This window comes from Pristiophorus japonicus, unplaced genomic scaffold (genome assembly GCF_044704955.1).
Source record: "Pristiophorus japonicus isolate sPriJap1 unplaced genomic scaffold, sPriJap1.hap1 HAP1_SCAFFOLD_219, whole genome shotgun sequence".
In the NCBI taxonomy this organism is placed as follows: Eukaryota; Metazoa; Chordata; class Chondrichthyes; family Pristiophoridae; genus Pristiophorus; species Pristiophorus japonicus.
Genome location: NW_027251897.1, coordinates 898958 through 920372, shown reverse-complemented (window position 1 = coordinate 920372; position 21415 = coordinate 898958). Strand labels below are relative to the sequence as shown.

The 21415-nt window shown below is 45.2% G+C and overlaps 2 non-coding genes across 2 annotated transcripts; both read left to right on the top strand.

Moving 5' to 3' along the window:
* The first annotated feature begins 13999 nt into the window (after window positions 1-13999).
* On the top strand, window positions 14000-14073 carry trnan-guu (transfer RNA asparagine (anticodon GUU)). The gene has a single exon. It is a non-coding gene; the product is annotated as a tRNA-Asn (tRNA).
* A 4228-nt stretch (window positions 14074-18301) lies between these two features.
* On the top strand, window positions 18302-18374 carry trnav-cac (transfer RNA valine (anticodon CAC)). The gene has a single exon. It is a non-coding gene; the product is annotated as a tRNA-Val (tRNA).
* Window positions 18375-21415: the final 3041 nt, after the last annotated feature.

Below are 21415 nucleotides of genomic sequence, written 5' to 3'. Positions count from 1 at the left end.
TGAATCGTCAGGATGGCCGAGCGGTCTCAGGTGCTGTGTTCCGTTCGCAGTCTCCTCTGGAGGTGTGGATTTGAATCTGACATTTCTTACTTTTTATCATTATGCGAAACTCATTGTTTGACACCACAACTAACTCCTAAAAACTGGGATTCAGCAGTTCACCTGCTCGCTTCACATTTCCGTCTGACCTGGTGCTGAAAGTGGAGATGTTTCCGCAGTGTTGCGGTTCACATGTTTGCCTCACAAGTGAAAGCTCACTGGGCGGGAATATTTTCTGTAGCTTTCTCCTCATGCATGCTCAGGGGCGAGTTTGTTCTCCTGTGAAAGGTCATAAGATCATAAGCATGGAAGGATTAGGGGCCGGAGTAGGCCATTCGGCCCCTCAAGCCTGGTCCACTCTTCAAGAAGATCCTGGCAGTTCATCGACAGCAAGTTTAAACATCTGGTTATGTTCCGAACATCATTTGAACCGCAGTGTTTCCGTAACGTCATTGTTATCACGTTCGCTTCACACGCGAAAGGATCCCGGGCGGAACGTGATTTTTGAGACTATCTTTGCTGTTTAATAAATTGAACAAAAGTCGCCCCAGATTCCTTGTCACATGAGCAATAAACATTTTAAACCAGTCTCCTAAATACAGAGTGTTATGTCTTGAATAAAGAATCTGACCAGATACTGCAAACTGAAAGTAAGGTGTGACCTTCGTCCTTTATTACAAGTCTCCAGTGTGCCTCTCCAACCTGTGAGGCCTCCTGATGTACAGGTGTGACCAAGGGATTGTGGGATCCCTTGGGACTCCAGTGGATGAGCCCTCTGATGGTTAAACAATGTATTTACAGGTTTATATATGTAACAACACGCCCCCCGCACCCCGCCTCCCCAGCCTCCCCAAAGTCAGTAGTGTAACTATTTACAATTTGAGTCAACCTGTGGCCTTCCTTTCCCTGGTTGAACGTCTCAGTGCAAATGCTGGTTTTGGTGAGTAATTTGTTGGGCCCTCGCTCGCCTGCTGGGCTACTGCGGGTGATGGGTTCTGCTTCGTGGTCAACCGCTGGGTTGATTGCCACTTGTGTGTGTGTTGGAGGAGCGAAAAAGGTAGAGTCTATTGTGGGTTGTTCTGGATAGTCCGTGAATCTGAGTTTGGTTTGGTCCAAGTGTTTCCTGCAGGTGAGTCCATATGAAAGTTTGATCAGGAACACCCTACTACCCACTTTTTGGCCACGACAATGCTGGGAAGCCACTTGGGACCTTGTCCATAGTTCAACATAAATACGGGAACATTAATCTCGATTTCGCGTGACACATTTGCTTGATCATGATATGTATTCTCTTGAAGCCGCCTGCTCTCTACCTGTTTGTGTAGATCAGGGTGGACTAACGAGAGCCTTGTCTTAAGTGCCCTTTTCATGAGCAGTTCCGCGGAGGGAAGCCGAGTGAGCGAGTGGGGTCTTGTGCGGTATCTAAGCAGGACTCGGGATAGATGAATCTGCAGTGAGCCCTCAGTTACCCTCTTCAAGCTCTGCTTGATTGCTGCACTGCTCTCTCTGTCTGACCATTGGATGTTGGTTTAAACGGGGCAGATGTGACATGTTTGATCCCATTGCATGTCATGAACTCTTTGAACTCAGCACTGGTGAAGCACAGCCCATTGTCACTGACAAAAACGTTAGGCAGGCCGTGCGTGGCAAACATGATCCGCAAGCTTTCAATGGTGGCAGCGGACATCATCTCACATTCAATCCACTTGGAGTACGCATCTCCAACCACAAGGAACATTTTACCCAACAACGGGCCTGCATAGTCGACGTGTACCCGAGACCACGGTTTGGAGGGCCAAGACCAAAAACTTAGCAGCGCCTCCCTGGGTACATTGCTTAACTGCGAGCATGTGTTACATCTCTGAAAGCAGGACTCTAAGTCCGCATCGAAACCGGGCCACCACAAGTGGGATCTGGATATCGCTTTAGTCATTACAATGCCTGGGTGGGTACTTGGAGGTCACTAATGAAAGTGTCCCTGCCCTTTTTTGGCACCACTACTTGATACAGTCTGCCTGTACGGACATTTTATCTCTGCGCCGCTGGTACGGCTTTATTTCTTCCTGCATCTCGAACGGAACACCAGACCAACTCCCGTGGAGCACACAGCTTTTTTACTAAGGACAATGAGGGATCCTGGCTCATCTAGGTTCTAATCTGTCGGGCGGTAACAGGTGATAGCTCACTCTCGAATGCTTCCATTACCATAACTAAATCTGGGGCTGTGCCATCTCCACCCCTGTGGTGGGCAATGGCAGCCTACTGAGAGCATCGGCACAGTTTTCTATGCCTGGTCTGTGGCGGATGGCGTAGTTGTATGCGGACAATGTGAGCGCCCATCTCTGGATGCGGGCCGATGCATCTGTATTTATCCCCTTACTTTCAGAAAAGAGGGATAAAAGTGGCTTATGGTCAGTTTCCAATTCAAATTTGAGCCCATCAGATATTGATGCATTTTTTTTACTCCATAAACACATGCTAACATTTCTTTTTCGATCATGCTGAGGTCCTCTCAGCCTTAGACAGACTCCTGGATGTATAAGTAACCAGTTGCAATTTCCCAGATTCATGAGCTTGATGCAATACACACTCAACATTGTATGACGACGCATCACATGCTAGCACCAAATGCTTACATGCATCATACAGCACAAGCAATTTGGTTGAGTATAACAGTTTTCTAGCTTTTACAACGGTATTTTCTTGGCTTTTACCCCATACCCATTCGTTTTCTTTTTGCAGTAAAGCGTGCAGTGATTCGAACAGTGTTCTTAGACCCGGTAAGAAGATACGAAAGTAGTTCAGGAGTCCTGGAAATGACCGCAGCTCCGTCACGTTCTGTGGCCTCGGTGCGTTGTCGATTGCCTCCATCTACGAATCGGTGGGCCTTGTGCCGTCCGCCGCAATTCTTCTCCCCAGGAACTCCACTTCGGGCGCCAGGACAACGCACTTCGAGCATTTTAACCTTTGCCCCACGCGATTAAGCCGACTAAGAACCTCCTCCAGGTTCTGCAGAAGCCCATCTGTGTTCCGACCTATAACCAAGATGTTGTCCTGGAAGACCACAGTGCGTGGGACCGAATTCAGTAAGCTTTCCATGTTTCTCTGGAATATCGCCGCGGCTCATCGAATCCCAAATGGGCATCTGTTGTGAATGAAGAGACCTTTGTGCGTGTTGATGCAGGTGAGGCCCTTCGATGATTCCTCCAACTCCTGCGTCATGTAGGCCGAGGTCAAGTCCAGCTTCGTGAACATCTTTCCTCCGTCAGCGTCGCAAAAAGGTTGTCTGCCTTTGGGAGTGGGTATTGATCCTGAAGGGAGAAACATTTGATAGTTACTTTGTAATCACCACAGAATCTGATGGTGCCCTCTCCCTTGAGGACTGGAACAATCGGACTGGTCCGCTCGTTGAATTCGATCAGCAAAATGATGCCCTCTCGTTGCAGCCTGTCCAGCTCGATCTCCACCCTCTCTCTCATCATGTACGGTACTGCTCTCACCTTGTGATGGATGGGTTGCGCCCGGGGAATTAGCTGGATCTGCACTTTTGCAGCTTGGAATTTCACGATGCCTGGTTCGAACAACGAGGGGAATTTGTTTAAGACCTGGGCAGACGAAATGTCGTCGACGGGCGAGAGCACCCGGATGTCGTTCGAGTTCCAGCGTATATTCCCCAGCCAGCTCCTGCCGAGCAGCGTGGGGCCATCGCCCGGTACCACCCAGAGTGGTAACTTGTGTATCGCTCCATCGTAGGAGACCTTTACAGTAGCACTGCCGATTACGGGAATCAGTTCATTTGTGTAAGTTCTCAGTTTAGTGCGAATGGGAGTCAGGACTGGCCTTGAGGCCTGGCTGCACCACAATTTATCGAAAGTCTTTCTGCTCATAATGGACTGGCTCGCGCCCATGTGTCGCTCCATTGACACCGGGAGTCCATTTAATTCAACCTTCAGCATTATCGGGGGCACTTTGTGGTAAATGTATGCACCCCATATACCTCTACCTCCTCGGTCTGATGCTCTGGTTCGTTGTGATCTGCCGTGGATCTGCCCTCCTCTGCAACATCGTGGTTTGCAGGATTAGCAGGGTTTGCAGCTTGCCTGCACATTCGTTGCAGGTGTCCCATTGTTCCACAGCCCTTGCAAACGTATCCTTTGAAGCGGCATGAATGGAAACGATGATCACCCCCGCAGCGCCAACAAGGTGTTAATGGCGTAGCATTCATCACCCTTGATGGTGGACTCAGACATCTGCAGACGTACAGCTGCAGGCATGTGAGGCCTGCCCTGTACGTAACGATTTGAAAACAACATTACTTTGTTCACAGTACTTGTACAGCACTCGTGTGCTGAGAGATTTGATTGGTATTGTCACTGGTGGCGATGAACGCGTGGGCTATCGCTATGGCTTTACTCAAGGGTGGGGTCTCGACTCTCAAAATTAGTTTACGAAGTATTACTTCATGGCCAATGCCAAGTACAAAGAAGTTCCTGAGCATGTGCTCCAAATGTCCTTCAAATTCCAAATGCCTGCAAGGTGTCTTTGCTCGATGACATCGCTCGCCACTTCCTGGCCTTCAGACCTTTTGGACATGTAGAACCGGAACCTCGCCATCAGAACGCTTTCCTTCAGGTTAAGATGCTCCCGGACCAGTGTGCACAAATGAACATACGATTTCTCTGTTCATTTCGCTGGAGCAAGCAGCTTTTGTATGAGGCCATAAGATGGTGCCCCACAAACAGTGAGGTGAATCGCCCTTCCTTTGGCAGCATTTGCTTCTCCTTCCAGCTCGCTGGCAAAGAAGTATTGGTCAAGTCGCTCCACTTAGGTTTCCCAATCATCTCCCTCCGAAAATTTCTCCAGGATGCCCATTGGTCTCTGCATTGTTGCGGTGGGGTTCGTCATCTGTATCTCATCGCCAGTTGTAGTGCATGAATAAAGAGTCTGAACAAATACTGTGAGCTCAAAGTAATTTGTGACCTTAGTCTTTTATTGCAGATCTCCAGAGTGCTTCTCCAGCCTGTGAGGCCTCCTTAAGTACAAGTGCACCCAAGGGATTGTGGGATCTCTTGGGACCCCAGGGGATGAGCCCTCTGGTGGTTAAACAAGGTATTTACAGGTTGACATACATAACAATTGTTGGCATAAGATCTATGCAAATTGAAAGGACTCATTCGGTATTAAACGTGGAATCTCTCGCAAATTGTCATTAACAACCCTGAAGTGAGAATCATACCCCTGGTCCAACGAAACAACTGCTTGACAAGAATGGCGATAAATTGTAACCATTATAAAAGCATTTAATTGTGTGTATCTATTCTTTGTAGCAGGAGCACACGAGACCGAATCAGTGACTTTGCTTTTTCGACCTGTCTTCTGAAGCGCCGCACGGTCCCACTCCGACAGTCAATGAGCTGCTGGGACGTTAGTGTATCCAGGCTGTGGGTAGCCACCCCGAGCGCAGCAGAGGGGTTTCTGCATTAGTTCTGGGTGGGGACAGTATTCCCCCTTCTCTCTTCCTCTTGTCTATATCCCTGTGCTTTTATTTCTCTATTTATTCCCCCTGTCTCAGTTTCTAGTGTTTAAAAGGGAACAAAAATGAAATGGGTTTCATTGTAGAAATTAATTTCTCTCGCTCAAAGTTAGATGCACTACCGTTGCACCATGAGGCCTAGGCAGCTCGCCGTTGATATTCAGGTTCATATATACATATATATAAATATATCTACATGTATCATAACTGTTCCCTGGTGGTCGAAGGGTTAAGATCCAGCGCACTAACCTGGTAACGATATTCGATCAATTTGTCAAATAAAAATAATTGAGGTCTGTGAGACGATTAGTAATTGCTGTAATCACCATGAATAACCCCATTACTTTCTGTTACGGACCGAGCTTACAGATTCTCTTGTTTCTCCTGCCCGTTGCTGGACACGTGTTCTGGGTTTAATTTTGTAAACTGGGTGAGTTCGCTGATCGCGGGGAGACAGTAGGAGCCTCTGTGACCCCACTGTGAGGATGTGGAAGTGAATACGGTGGCTGGGTGATCCGTGACATTTCTGTAAAGGGCAGCGGAGGAGAAGGATTGAGAGCTTTCAGTGTGGGACAGAAGTTGTTTAAGGTGAGCCAACACATTCCCGATCAGCACAGAGGGAGCTCACTGGTCAGCTCCCCTCTGTTGCAGCAGTTTTGCCAGCGGTTTGTGCAGTGTAGTGGTTATCACGTTAACTTGACACGCGAAAAGTCCCTGGTTCAATCCCTGGCGGAAACATTATGTTTACAGTTGCTGTAGTGGAACAATCGGAGGCGAATTTAGTCTCCTGGCAAATGCTGCCTGACCTGCTGAGATTTCCAGCAATTGCTGTTTTTATTTGCTATTTATTCTCCCGGCAAAAGGGCTCCCTTATTCCTTAATTGCTCTTTATTCCACTTCAATAAATAGATAAGTTTGAGTGAGTGAATACGGATCCACCAGGGACCTTTCGCGTGTGAGGCCAACCTGATATCCGCGACACTGGAGCCGATCAAAGGGCGAGAAACCACTGAATATAAAGGATGAGCTCACAAATATCAGGGGTAGTGCAGTCTGATCAATATCAAACCCTCCTTTCTTATTCAGCAGAGGCATGAACGGGAGTCAGACGCCACAAAGTTTAATTAAAGACAAAAATTCATATATTCATATAACACTTCCAAATCTTTTCACTGTAAAATTCTTTCACTTTATTTGAAATCCTACAATGTTGAATCTGAAAATGAGCACCGTGGGATTTTATCTTCACTACTGATTCTATTTTCTGTGCATGGTCGGATTAACCGGTGCTGTTAAATTTGACAAATGTTGCCCCAGATTCCCGGTGTCATCAGCAATGAAGATTTTGAAACAATCCCCGGCAAAAATTGTGTAAAATGTGATCTGGTTTAACAGTTAACATGAAAAACACAGAAGAAATGATTGAAGTATCGACTGTCCCTCAGTCAGCATTTCTTTCATTGTGCAAAAGGTGACATTGGGTTAAGTAATGATGCTTTCCCGTGAAATAAAAACAAAAGTTCAACAAAAAAACGGACGGTGACTGGCAAGTGAGCGCTGCTACTGAATCCGAGTGGGAATGGGCGGGGATTTTAAAGCCCTTATTTTGAGTAACGTTCATATCGATAAACATCTCATATTCGTTGTGTAGAGCTCGTGGTGCAACGGTAACACATCTCACTCGAGATGAGAACAGGGTTCCTGACCATTGGGATAATTCCGGAATCAATATTTTCTTTACTGTGTCTTAATAACCAGACCCTTGCTCCAAGGTCTGTCTCATTGATTCCCCGGTGTCAGGCAGAGATGCGCCTGCTGCCCTCATTTATTTCATGTGACAGGACACAAAGGTTCAAAATAAACCTGCAGTTGGCCAAACACAGCAGCACCTAGTCAGGATGTCTGAGCGGTCAAAGGTGCTGTGTTTGGATTGCAATTGCATGTAGAGGAGTGGCTTCAAATCCAACGTGTGACACTTTCTACTTTTAATCATTAAGCGAAACTCATTGTTTGACACCTCGACCAACTCTTCAAAAGTGGCATTCTGCAGTTCAGCTGCTCGCTGAACATTTCCGTCTGACCTGGTGCTGAAAGTGGAGATGTTTCCGCAGTGTAGTGGTTAACACGTTCACCTCACACGTGAAAGCTCACCGGGCGGGAATATTTTCTGTAGCTTTCTCCTCATGCATGCTCAGGGGCGAGTTTGTTCTCCTGTGAAAAGTCATCAGATGATAAACATGTCAGGATTCGGAGCCGGAGTGGGCCATTCGGCCCCTCGAGCCTGGTCCACCATTCAAGAAGATCCTGGCAGTTCCTCGATAGCAAGTTTAAACATCTGGGTCGGAGCCAACAGGCGCCTGGCTGCAATCAGCGACAAAAACCCGCATTTGGCAGAAGCCCCACGCGATCAATTGGGAGAGCATGAAACTATTAATCTTCGGGTCGCGGGTTCGAGCCCCACGTTGGGGCTTTTTGTTAAATGTTATCCTGCATTCACCGGAAAACATAATTAATTAACCGATGATTTTCATTTGCATAATTAAAGAAATGCTAACTGAATGAGAGTCAATAATTTAATAATTTTGTACAAACAAGTGAGAGACACCTGGTGCTGGTGGGCAGTTTTGTTGCCTTTGTCATTGATGCTTGATCTACAAGTCTAGTTTTCAAATCGTGTGCTCAACCGTCAGTTACCCTTTACAAATCAGCGGAGGAGAAACTAGTTTGTTGCTGCAATTGCCAGCACAATGTGTGCTGAGATTATCTGTACAATATGCATTCAGCTGGATGAATAAAAGCAACGCTTTTTGAAATGCAGGCACTGCATGTTTTGCACTCAACAAAACGTTGCATTTTCTTTTCATTCCAAGCATTTTACATTAATGCATTGCAATACCAACACTCATTTTACCTGGCAAGACTGAAGTACAAGCTGTGATGAACAGTCTGAAATAGAAACAGCTACTTGAGAACCCATAGCCTCGACGGTATCTGTGTGAATTGCTCTGCATCGATAATTAGCAGAGCTTAAAGTGGGGAAACTGACGGTGTGGATGAGAAAAGGCCGAGCCAAAGTGTAATTTTGGAGATGATCTTGTTTTTGAGAAATGTTTCAAAGAATTTGGCATCGTTGGTTCCATGGTGTAATGGTGAGCACTCTGGACATGAATCCAGCGATCTGAGTTTAAATCTCGGTGGAAACTGAATGCTTGCTGTCGCAGCTGCTACAAATTTGGGACACACAAGTGAGAGACACCTGGTGCTGGTGGGCAGTTTTGTTGCCTTGTCATTGATGCTTGATCTACAAGTCTAGTTATCAAATCCTGTTCTCTGTGTTCGCACAGTCCCGCATTGCTGAACTCTTTGCTTCAGCATGCAGTCTGAAGTTTGGATTAAATAACAGCATGCAGTCTGAAGTTTGGATGGTAAAGAGATTGTGAGACAATGTTGTGCCTTCAGCCAGTGAGATGAGTAACTGGTCATTGTCTGGATGTTAAATATGTGAGTACCTTGTTACGGTGGGAATAATGGAAACTCAGGACTAAACGATTTGATGATGTCTGTATGTTCAGTATTTGAGTGTAACCTTGTTACTATTTAATGACATCTGTAGATTAAACAAGCAACATTAAGTCTGTCTGTTAAAAGATTCAGAAAGCAGTTAGTCAGGATTGTCCAAATGCAAAGAATAAGAGTTCAAAGGCGTTTTCAGTGCAAAGATGAGACTTTTATGGACTGTAGAGACATAGACAGCAGAGGCACTGGACATTCGGAAGGTGAGTGTCTCAAGCAGACACGGAAATCGAAGCAAGCTGCCTTTGTGAAGTGTTCTCAGTAACTTTCATACTTGGTTTGTTTAGTATGAATGTTTAAATAAAAGACCCGATCCTGCCTTTACTACAACGGAGTGTGTGCAGGTAATTCGACGAAAAAAGCAACGAAGCGAAAAGTGCAAGACAGCCGTTTACAACATTTTGGTGATCCCGACGTGATTTTCAAAAGTTCGTTGGCTTATTCGAAGCCCCTGACGAGAAGCAGAAAGTTGGCTGAGTTGTTGGAAGAAGTGCTTCCCACACATCAGTTCGAGGAGTGAGCATTCTCTTAATTGTCATGATTAAAGGGATCTTCAGTTAGTAATGGGAGGTTCAGGGGATATTCCAGTTGAAGTCCGGTCATTTCTTAATGAGTGGATTGAGTCGAAAGTGGGAACTTATGGGATAAGACAGGAAACAATGAAAGGAGGATGGAGAGAGACAAGGCAGTCCTTAGTAGAGAGTGTCCAGTTAAAAAAGATTAAAGTGTTTGGGTTAAAAAGTGATAAAAAGAGAAAAGCGTTCGTGTTGCAGTGTCTCATGCTGGGGATTCAAACGTTAGGAGAAGAGGCTGAGACTCGAGATAGGGAAGTCTCAGAACTCAGAGAGCAGCTAACAGCAGTGAGTAAAGAAGTAGAGAATTGGTGATTTCAGGCACTCAGGGCAGCCAGGACTGTTCTGACACTGGATCAGCATCTTGCTGATGAACAGAAGCGTGATCAAGATCTAGAGAAAGGAATATCTAAGCTGCAGCAGATGGTGGTATTAGGTTGGCCAGCGGAGACAGCAATTGATAAAGCTGGGTGGTATTCGGAGGATTCCCCGGGTCTGAGAGTTGAAAAGGGGATTAAGGGATAGGGAGAATGCCCACCGTTCCCATCCACAGCTCCTTTGTCTTCTCTGACTTCGGAGCCTCGAACCCGTGTGTTTCACGTGGCAATGTTAGGATCAGAGGCGGAGCACTTAAATGCCTCTTCGGTTACTCAGACGCTTAACACCCCACAACATTACACACGACCTTCCCGTAATGTGGAGCGTGGGGGAAGCATGCTCGAGCGGACAAGGCAAGAGCAGGATCATGATTCCTCTGCTCCCTGTGGAGCTCGTGTAGGGAACACGACCTTAAGTGGTTTTGGGGTTTCCTGGTATGAGCGAGGAGGGGTCAAGTTACAGGACATGAGAGCTATCCTGAGTGAAGTGGGAACCGCACACCTTCAGGATCTTAATAAGTTTGCCCAGTGGTGGTGTAATATTCTGGGATGGTGGCAGTCTGGGAACATATCAGAGAAACCGAGGGTTCACATGGTTCTGTGAGCTTTAGGGAATCACCGGGGAAAGGTAGTAGGTTTTGAAACAACTTCCAGGTCTCATGCTTGGTAGAATAATAGCTGCAATATTTGTTACTCACTCAGGGCCACAGTTAATATAGCGGCTTGCATTATTACCAGGGGAAGGACCCAGGGCAGCTGGCGAACGTATATTCCAGTTGTGTAAAAGTTTGGGAGGTAATTGGATTGATATCAGTCATTACGGGGATGGTACACATAGAGAGATCATTTTGACTCTCCTACCCCCGTCAGTAGTTCTGGAAGTAGATGCCTGTGGTGGGGACGATCGTTTTGATAAATGGTTGTCAAGGGTAGAAAGCTTGTATCAGGGAGCTGCAGGAATTTCAGTCATGGAAATGAGACAGGGGTTACAGCGATGGAAGGCAGAAGGGCCTGAGTGGATGAATCCCCCGAGGAGTCACATAAAAGGAGCAGGACCATGTGGTGGCCGTCAGTTGATAGAGGACAGGGAGAGACTGGCTAAAGAATTGGAAAAGTTAAAAGAAAAGTTGAAGAATCAGGAAAGAGAAGCGAGAGTCACAGACAGGAATGATACCTCCATTCAGTTGCTGAGGTCGGGGGTAGATTCCGCAGGTGAGGGAGGATCCCTATAGGGATGCCGTGCCTCAACCACACATGTCGTTCCTTAGGACCCTTACTTCAGGATAGGGGTGGCCATACCCTTATCGAGGCTTGTGTGGAAGGGCAGCGGGAAATGGACACAGGGCCAGCCAGACAAATGAAGGTGCTCCTGGAGGAGGGGATTCCCCTCTTCAGAGACAGTTCCCCAACACCCCAGATACACGAGGAGCAGTTACTGAACAGTCAGAGATGAAAGCAGTGGGAGAAGCTTGTTCAGAAACATTTAAAGTTTCTGCAGGAATGGGCTGTCTCAGAACTGATGAGATGTTCAGTGAAAAGCTCAAATGTGGGAGTTGCAAACATGATGTTGAAGGATGTGAAATAGAAGTTGGATTGTTGCAAATGTCGAGAGAGTAAATGACAGCAGTTCCGAAGGGTGAACTGAGAGAAGGACTGGGTCTCTCGACTGACTATTCAGCATTTCCGTCATCCTTTACTCTATGTTGTTAAACTTCTCCCACAAAGCAGTGGAAATTGTTAAAACCTTTGCAGAGGGTAACAGACTTAGTCGAAGACACCGATTGTGAGTTTATATTTCTGAATGTAAACAGCATGGAATTCAGTTGGAAACATCAAAAATTGAAAATTGACTTTTAAGTAAAAATGGATATGGTGATCATCGACCAACGGACTTTAAAATGGCATCCTGAGAATCTGAATCTACAAGAACCGTACTTTGACCCTAAGCGTGCTGCTATTTGGAAGAAGGAAATACGGAAATGGAATACAACATTTCAACAGCTACAGAGTTTGAATCAAGCAATCGTTGTGGACATTAACCATCACACTGCGGAAATCGAGAAGGTTCACACAACCTTGGACCAGATTGGACATGTAAGCTGGTGGGAGTCATTGTTGGGATGGAGCCCGAAGGCCAACAGGCGTGATGAACACAATGATACACCCTGTCCTTATGCTGGTGCTGGTTCAGCTGATTGTGCTGGTCATTTTGATTTACTGTGGATGTCGTGTTGGAAAACAAGGACTACAACTGGACAATGCTGTTGAACGAGCTCGAGCCACCATGCAAATGTATGTTACCCAGATAAGACCTGCAGAGAGGCGAGGAGAAGAAGTGGGGGAATGTGGGAGCACAGTCCCGCATTGCTGAACTCTTTGCTTCAGCACGCAGTCTGAAGTTTGGTTTAGAAACAGGAAGATTGAAGTTTGGATGGAAAGAGACTGTTAGACAAAGTGGTGCCTTCAGCCAGTGAGATGAGTAACTGGTCATTGTCTGGATGTTACATATTTAAGTAGCTTGTTACGGTGGGAATAATGGAAATTCAGGACTAAACGATTTGATGATGTCTGCATGTTCAGTATTTGAGTGTAACCTTGTTACTATTTAATGACATCTGTAGGTTAAACAAGCAATATTAAGTCTGTATGTTGAACAATTCACAACGCTGTTATCCGTGATTGTCTAAATGTAAAGAAATAAGAGTATAAAGACGAGACTCACACACGCAGACACCAGAGACACTGAACATTCGGAAGGTGTGTGTCTCAAGCAGCCACGGAAATCGAAGCAAGCTGCCTTTGTGAAGTGTTCTCAGTAACTTTCATACTTGGTTTGTTTAGTATGAATGTTTAAATAAAAGACCCGATCCTGCCTTTACTACAACTGAATGTGTGCGGGTAATTTGAGGTTAAAAGCAACGAAGCAACAAGAGCAAGACAGCAGTTTACAACATTTTGTAACAGGTAACTGACGGTCGAGCACACGATTTGATAACTAGACTTGGAGATCAAGCATCAATGACAAAGGCAACAAAACTGCCCACCAGCACCAGGTGTGTCTCACTTGTTTGTCCCAAATTTTCAGCAGCTGGGACAGCAAGGAATCAGGTTCCACTGAAATTTGAACTCAGATCCCAGAGTGTTCAGCATTACACTATGGAACCAACCATGGTAAAATATATGAAACAATTCTCAAAAACAACAAAATCATCTCCAACAGTACACTTTGGCTCGGCCTTTTCTCATCCACACCATCAGTTTCCTCTCTTTGCTCTCTGCTAATTATCGATGCAGAGCAATTCACACAGATGCCATCGAGGCTATTTTTTCAAGTAGCTGTTTCTGTTTCACACTGTTCATCACAGCTTGTACTTCAGTCTTGCCAGGTAAAAAGTGCGTTGGCATTGCAATGTATTAATGTAAAATGGTTAGCATGGAAAGAAAATGCAAAGTTTTGTCCAGTTAGCGAGTAGGTGACGAGGTTTGCGGTTGATGTGCGTCGCTTTCAATCTTTGAAATTTCACCAAGCAAAGAAACGGTGAATTGAACTGTCCCTGTTAGCATTGTGTTCGCGTTTAATCACAGCAATATCGGCAGTCATGAGCTGAAAAGGAATTAATACCAAATACCTGCTTCGGGACAATCAGAATACTTCGTCACATACAAGGCACCGGAAGGCTGGAAGGTAGATCACACCGGTTGTGGGAGAGCTGGTTGGTGGTGACATGGAAGTGTCTGCAGTGTGCGGGACCAGACTGCTTCCACACATCCACAATGAATGTCCCACCCTTTATTTGGGAAAAGTACAACTGAGAGTGAACAAGTTCCATCCAGGTCAGAGCAATCTGAAGCTTTAACTGACTGACACCCTAGTTTGGGATGTCTTGCAGTGTGTAATTGCGTCAGTCTCTGTGGCGCAATGAGTTAGAGCGTTCGGCTGTTAACCGAAATGTTGGTGGTTCGAGCCCACCCAGAGACGAAGCATTTAACTGTTTTTCCCCGAGGATTCGGTGCTGCACGATTCCAGGTTGTCATTGTGCGTTTCGGCTGCGCGAATATATTCCACAAAGATTGCCAGCTGTGCTGTTATCCAGTGAGTTCCCACTCCAATACTTTTATGAGCATTCAGTTTGAGTGTATACAGAACTGAGCAGAGATATCAGAAAATTTAACAAGGTTGTTGGACCTTGTTTTTTGTTAATATTGAACCACTAATATGAATAAATCCATTTCTTCAAATATTTAATTGAACATGTTTTCAAAATGTTTCCGTGCATTTTCGAACCAAGGACATTTCGCGTGTGAGGTGAATCTAATAACCACTACATTATGGAAAAACTACAGCAATGTTCGGAACATTAACCGACACAGCTGGCCGATACTTCAGGACCTGGTTTTATGAGAATAGAGTGATGGTGCTATATTTAGGAAGGCTGTGAGTGTGGCAGGAATTGATCTAGTGTTTCCCAGATTTTACACATAGGAACAGGAGGTGGCCATTTAGCAGCGAGTGGTTAGGATCTGGAATAGAAACATAGAAACATAGAAAATAGGTGCAGGATCAGGCCATTCAGCCCTTCTAGGCTGCACCGCCATTCAATGAATTCATGGCTGAACATGAAACTTCAGTACCCACTTCCTGCTTTCTCGCCATAACCCTTGATCCCCCGAGTAGTAAGGACTTCATCTAACTCCCTTTTGAATATATTTAGTGAATTGGCCTCAACTACTTTCTGTGGTAGAGAATTCCACAGGTTCAGCACTCTCTGGGTGAAGAAGTTTTTCCTCATCTCGGTCCTAAATGGCTTACCCCTTATCCTTAGACTGTGACCTCTGGTTCTGGACTTACCCAACATTGGGAACATTCTTCCTGCATCTAACCTGTCTAAACCCGTCAGAATTTTAAACGTTTCTATGAGGTCCCCTCTCATTCTTCTGAACTCCAGTGAATACAAGCCCAGTTGATCCAGTCTTTCCTGCTAGGTCAGTCCCGCCATCCCGGGAATCAGTCTGGTGAACCTTCGCTGCACTCCCTCAATAGCAAGAATGTCCTTTCTCAGGTTAGCAGACCAGAACTGTACACAATACTCCAGGTGTGGCCTCACCAAGGCCCTGTACAACTGTAGCAACACCTCCCTGCCCCTGTATTCAAATCCCCTCGCTATGAAGACCACATGAAGTATAATGAGGATAAATGTGAGGTTATCCACTTTGGTGGTAAAAACAGAGAGACAGAATGGTGACAGATTAGGAAAAGGGCAGGTGCAAAGAGACCTGGGTGTCATGGTACATCATCTCCTCCAACAGTACCCAAGATGGTGTATCTGTTTTGCAGGGGGATGACCGCAGGGGACGCCTGCACTGTCTTCCTTCCACTGCTCTTCCTGATGTTTACCCATTCCCTCTCTGCCTGAGTAATCTTTACCTACGGTATGATCAACACACTAACCATGCTATTCACGACATCCTCAGCATTGCGGATGCTCCAGAGTGAATCCGTGCGAAGCTCCAGTGCCGCAATGTGGCCTGTCAGGAGCTGCAGATGTAGTCATCAGGGACACTGGAAGCGTCCCTGACTTCGCACATAGCACAGGAGGAGCATGACATGTGTCCGAGCTCTCCTGCTATGACTTCAACATTAGATTTACTTAATTTGGCAACAATTCCAAAGTTCCCTTGCTGCTCAGAACAAGAAGAAATCAAAGAAACAGAAAACTACTCACCACTCAACCAGCCAATCACTTACCCTCTTGGCTGTGACATCACCCTTTGATTACTTTTGACTTCTTTCTTACTTTTGACTCTGCACCAGGTGTAGCTTGCTGCTCGCTGCTCCTCCAGCCGCTGCTCCTCCCACTTTTGGAAAAAAATAATTCAGTCAGGCAGAGTCTGCATGGATTTATGAAAGGGAAGTCATGTTTGACAAATTTGCTGGAATTCTTTGAGGGTGCAATGAACAGGGTGGATAAAGGGGAACCAGTGGATGTGGTGTATTTGGACTTCCAGAAGGCATTTTGACAAGGTACCACATAAAAGATTACTGCACAAGATAAAAGTTCCCGGGGTTGGGGGTAATATATTAGCATGGATAGAGGATTGGCTAACGAACAGAAAACAGAGAGTCGGAATAAATCGTTCATTCTCTGGTTGGCAATCAGTAACTAGTGGGGTGCTGCAGGGATCAGTGCTGGGACCCCAACTATTTATAATCTATATTAACGACTTGGATGAAGGGACTGAGTGTAATGTAGCCAAGTTTGCTGATGATACAAAGATGGGAGGAAAAGCAATGTGTGAGGAGGACACAAAAAATCTGCAAAAAGACATAGCCAGGCTAAGTGAGTGGGGAAAAATTTGGCAGATGGTGTATAATGTTGGAAAGTGCAAGTTTATGCATTTTGGCAGACAAAATCAAAGAACAAGTTATTAGTTAAAAGGAGGAAAATTGCACAGTGCTGCAGTACAGCGGGTGCTGCGCGTACTTGTGCATGAAACACAAAAGGTGAGTATGCAGGTACAGCAAGTGATCAGAAAGGCCAATGGAATCTTGGCCTTTATTGCAAAGGAGATGGAGTATAAAACAAAGAAGTCTTGCTGCAGTTATACAGGGTATTGGTGAGGCCAGACCTGGAACACTGCGTGCAGTTTTGGTTTCCATATTTAAGAAAGGATATACCGTATATACTCGCGTATCCTACGATCTCACGTATCATGCGACCCCTACATTTTCAGCCCCAAAACATGATTTTATCATATATCCCATGTATCATGCGAGTCACATTTTGAGATACCAGATGACACTAGGCTAGGCTTTCAAACAAGTTTAACAAGTACCCAACACGTAACAAGTACCTAACACATAACAACGATCGAATACAGACCTTAACAACCGAATCATGAAACGACTCTTCCGCCGTAAACAACCGAATGAGAAGCAGCTGTTTTGCTGTTTCTCATTACGATAATAAACAGTGACCATACTTCGTTCCAAATCTCATCTAAGGTAGTAAACTATGACAAATATATTTTTACATTCTACCCTTAGCCACTATGGAGAAAAGATCTGCGAAGAAATATACTGCCAAATTTAAGCTGCAAGTTGTTGCCGAAGCGGAACAAAGCAACAACGTTAAAGCTGCAAAGCTGTTTGGTGTCGGAGAAAGCTGTGTCCGAAATTAAGAATCGTTTCTGTTTTCCTTTGTAGTTAGCCTCTCAGCTGATTTGGAAAGCGTAAACATTACGTGTGTATCAGCAAGTAAAACAGCAGTTTTTCAAAATCATCTTTATTTGATATACATATGTACTATTTGACTTACCGTAAATGGATACGGTCTGCTTAACAGCCTAACAGCCGAATCTTCGCCAGCACTTCACACCCGCAAATTTTGTATCTCGCGTATCATGCTACCCCCCAAATTTAGGTTACAATTTAGGTCTTCAAAAGTCGCATGATACGCGAGTATATACGGTAGATGCTTTGGAGGCAGTTCAGAGAAGGTTCACTAGGTTGATTCCGGAGATAAGGGGGCTAACTTATGAGAAAAGGTTGAGTAGGTTGTGCCTCTACTCATTGGAATTCAGAAGATTGAGAGGTGATCTTATGGAAACGTGTAAGATTATGAGGGGGCTTGACAAGGTGGATGCAGAGAGGATGTTTCTGCATACTAACCTTTTGTGTTTCATGTACAAGGGCCCCCAGGTACCTCTGCACCGCAGCATTTTGTAATATCTCCCCATTTAAATAATTATTTGCTTTTTTATTATTGCTACCACAGTGGATAACCTCATATTTCCCACATTATACTCCATCTGCCAAATTTTTGCCCACCCACTGAGCCTATCAATATTGCTTTGCAGATTGTTAGCGTCCTCCTCACAACTTGCTTTCCCACCTATCTTTGTATCATCAGCAAATTTGGCGTCATTACAAACATGCAGAGCACAGAACAAATTATTGACGTAGTGACTTTCCCCCAGTTAGTATTTCTTTCATTGTGCAAAAGAAAATTATCGAATCATTAATTATGTTATCCCATGAAAGCAAAATAAAAGTTTAACGAAAATAATTGGCACATTTGAAAGGAACATTTTTGTTTTGTGCCGTTTCGGTCAGAGAAATGTTTGTGAAAGGAATTTTTTCAGAAAAAGGGATTCAGCATTTCAGCTTGTCGCTGAACACTTCTCTCTGGGCACTGCACTAGGAGGCAGTTTCCGTAGTGCAGCGGTTATCACGTTCGCCTCACACGCGAAAGGTCCCCGGTTCAATTCTGGGCGGGAACATCATTTTTGAAACAAAACCTGGTTTTAAATGGACATTGCTCATGTGACAATGGCCTCCTTCTGTGCTGTAAACTTCTCTGATTCCATGAAGAACATTTAAAACCAGTCTCCTAAAATACAGAGTGTGTAAAATCAGAAAGGGAATAAAACTTCCTCAATGATTAAAGTTTCACAAATTATTAAAATTAAGTTGTTGAAGTTTCGACTGACCCTCAGTGATCATGTTAGCATTTCTTTCATTCTGCTCAACAATGCTATCGATTAATACCAGTAGATCTAAGCCGCATTTCAAACCCGGAAACAACTCATTCATTATTCACCCTTCCCAGTTCCAGTGCACAGAGGGTTATTTATACTCCATCCCAGAAACTCAAGTCCAACTTCTGACATTCCTTATTTCTAATTACTAACTCATTTATTTTGATACCACTCTGAAGTGCTTTGGGTCATCAATGTAATTTAGTTAAATTACTTCACTTTAATTAAAAACGGTGGTAGCAAAATTACTTCCCTAACTGGGAATCGAACCCGGGAAGCTGAAGGGATCGGAATGTTTTTAGTGAAGCATTTAAAGATGCTCTCTAAAAATCTCACACTGCTAATTTAAAAACACGGTTACGATTTGTTTCAGTGTGAAAGAAGGGGATTGCAATGACAACAAAAACACCAGGCAGTGACTAAATGAAGACCAATTCAAACTTTTCACAAAGTTGCTATTACAAAGTAACAGCAGAGCTAAAGTTGGCACTGACCAATGGGTACAAACATCTCATTATAACCGATGAGCTCACAAATATCAGGAGCAGTGCAGTTTGGTCAATGTCAAATCCCTCCTTCCTCATTCAACAGTGACATGAACGGCAGACAGACGCCACAAAGTTTAATTAAAGACCGAAGTACAAGTCACATTTAATTTCCAAATCCTTTCACCATAAAATTCCTTCACTTTATTTCAAATCTTACTGCGTTGATTCTGTAAGTGAGCACCATATGATTTTACCTTCAATACTGATTCTATTATCTGGGCACGGTAGGAATTACCGCTCCAGTTTTGAGCCCAATTTGACAAAAGTTGCCACAGATTCCTGGTGTTGTCAGCAATGAATATTTTGAACCAGACTCCTAAAATAGTGTTTTTTTATATTAGTTCACGGGATCTGGATGTCACTGGCAAGGCCAGAATTTTTTGCCCAACCGTAATTGCCCTTGAGAAGCTGGTGGTTGTTGTGTATCTGTAAAGCATGCACTCCCATGTTCCGCCACCAGGGAGCTCATTCCTTGAAGTCTCAAGGGATCTCAGCATCCCTTTGGAGCACTGTATATAAGCCGGCCCCCAAGACCTGTTCCTCACTCTGGAGTGTCTTATTAAAGACTGAGGTCACTGTTACTTTAATCTCCCTGTGTGCAGCCTCATCTGTGTTAGGAACACAATAACTGGTGACGAGAATACGAATCCAACGCAAAGATGCAGCAAACTGTGGGCATCCTGGAGAAGTTCTCGGAGGGTGAGGACTGGGAAGCCTATGTCGAACGGCGAGACCAGTACTTTGTAGCCAAGGAGCTGGATGGAGAAGGAAGCGCTGCAAAAAGGAGAGCGGTCCTCCTCACAGTGCGTGGTGCACCGACCGACAGCCTCATGAAGAATCTTCTGGCTCCGGTGAAACCCACAGATAACTCATATGAGGAGCTGTGTACAGTGGTTCGGGAGCATCTTAACCCGAGGGAGAGCGTGCTGATGGAGAGGTATCGATTCTACACGTGCCAGCGATCTGACGGTCAGGAAGTGGCGAGCATCGTCGCCGAGCGAATGCAACTTGCAGGACAATGTGATTTTGATGGCTGCCCGGAGCAAATGCTCAGAGACTTTTTTGTACTGGGCATTGGCCAAGAGACCATCCTACGAAAAATTTTGACTGGAGAGACACCGTTCCTCAATAAGGCCATTGCGACAGTACAGGCGTTTATGTCCACCAGTGATAACACCCAACAAATCTCTCAGCACACAAGTGCTAGCAATATTCAGAAATTAACTGGAACTGTGTTTGCGAGCAGAAATGTACAGGGCAGAACCCACGAGTATGTAACTGCCAGCAGGCCTCAGGTGATCCAGATGACTCAAAGTCCCCAACAAGGAATAAATGCAAGGCAATTCACAGCTTGTTGGCGTTGTGGAGGCTTCCATTCAGCCTATTCATGACGCTTCAAAGGGTATGTTTGCAAGTGCTGTGGAACAATGGAGCACCTCCAATGAGCTTGCAAATGAGCTGCAAGCTCTGCAAAACCTGCTAACCACCACGTGGCGGAGGAAGATCGGTCCATGGTGGATCAAAGCAATTTAGAGCCTTCGAGAGAGGAGGCAGATGCTGAAGTACATGGGGTGCACACATTTTCGACGAAATGTCCACTTATTATGCTGCACGTAAAATTGAATGGCTTAGCCGTAGCCATGGAACTGGATTCTGCCGCCAGCCAATCCATCATGAGTAAAAATATGTTTGAAAGACTGTGATGCAACAAGGCATTCAGTTCAGCCCTGAGCCCAATCCACACGAAGCTGAGAACATACACCAAAGAGCTTATCACTGTCCTGGGCAGCGCCTTGGTCAAGGTCACCTACGAGGGCATGCTGCATGTACTGCCACACTGGATTGTCCCGGGCGATGACCCCACAGTGCTTGGAAGGAGCTGGCTGGGCAAAATCCGCTGGAACTGGGATGACATCCGAGCGCTATCACATGTCGATGAGGCCTCATGTATCCAGGTTCTTAAAAAATTTCCTTCCCTTTTTGAGCCAGGATTTGGAAACTTTTCCGGGGCAAAGTTACGGATCCACTTGGTCCCAGAGGCACGACCCATTCAACACAAGGTGCGAGCAGTACCTCACATGATGAGGAAGAGAGTGGTAATCGAGCTGGACAGGCTGCAACTCGAGGGCATCATCTCCCCAGTGGAATTCAGCGAGTGGGCCAGCCCGATTGTTCCAGTACTCAAAAGTGATGGCACAGTCAGGTTTTGCGGCGATTATAAAGTAACTATTAATC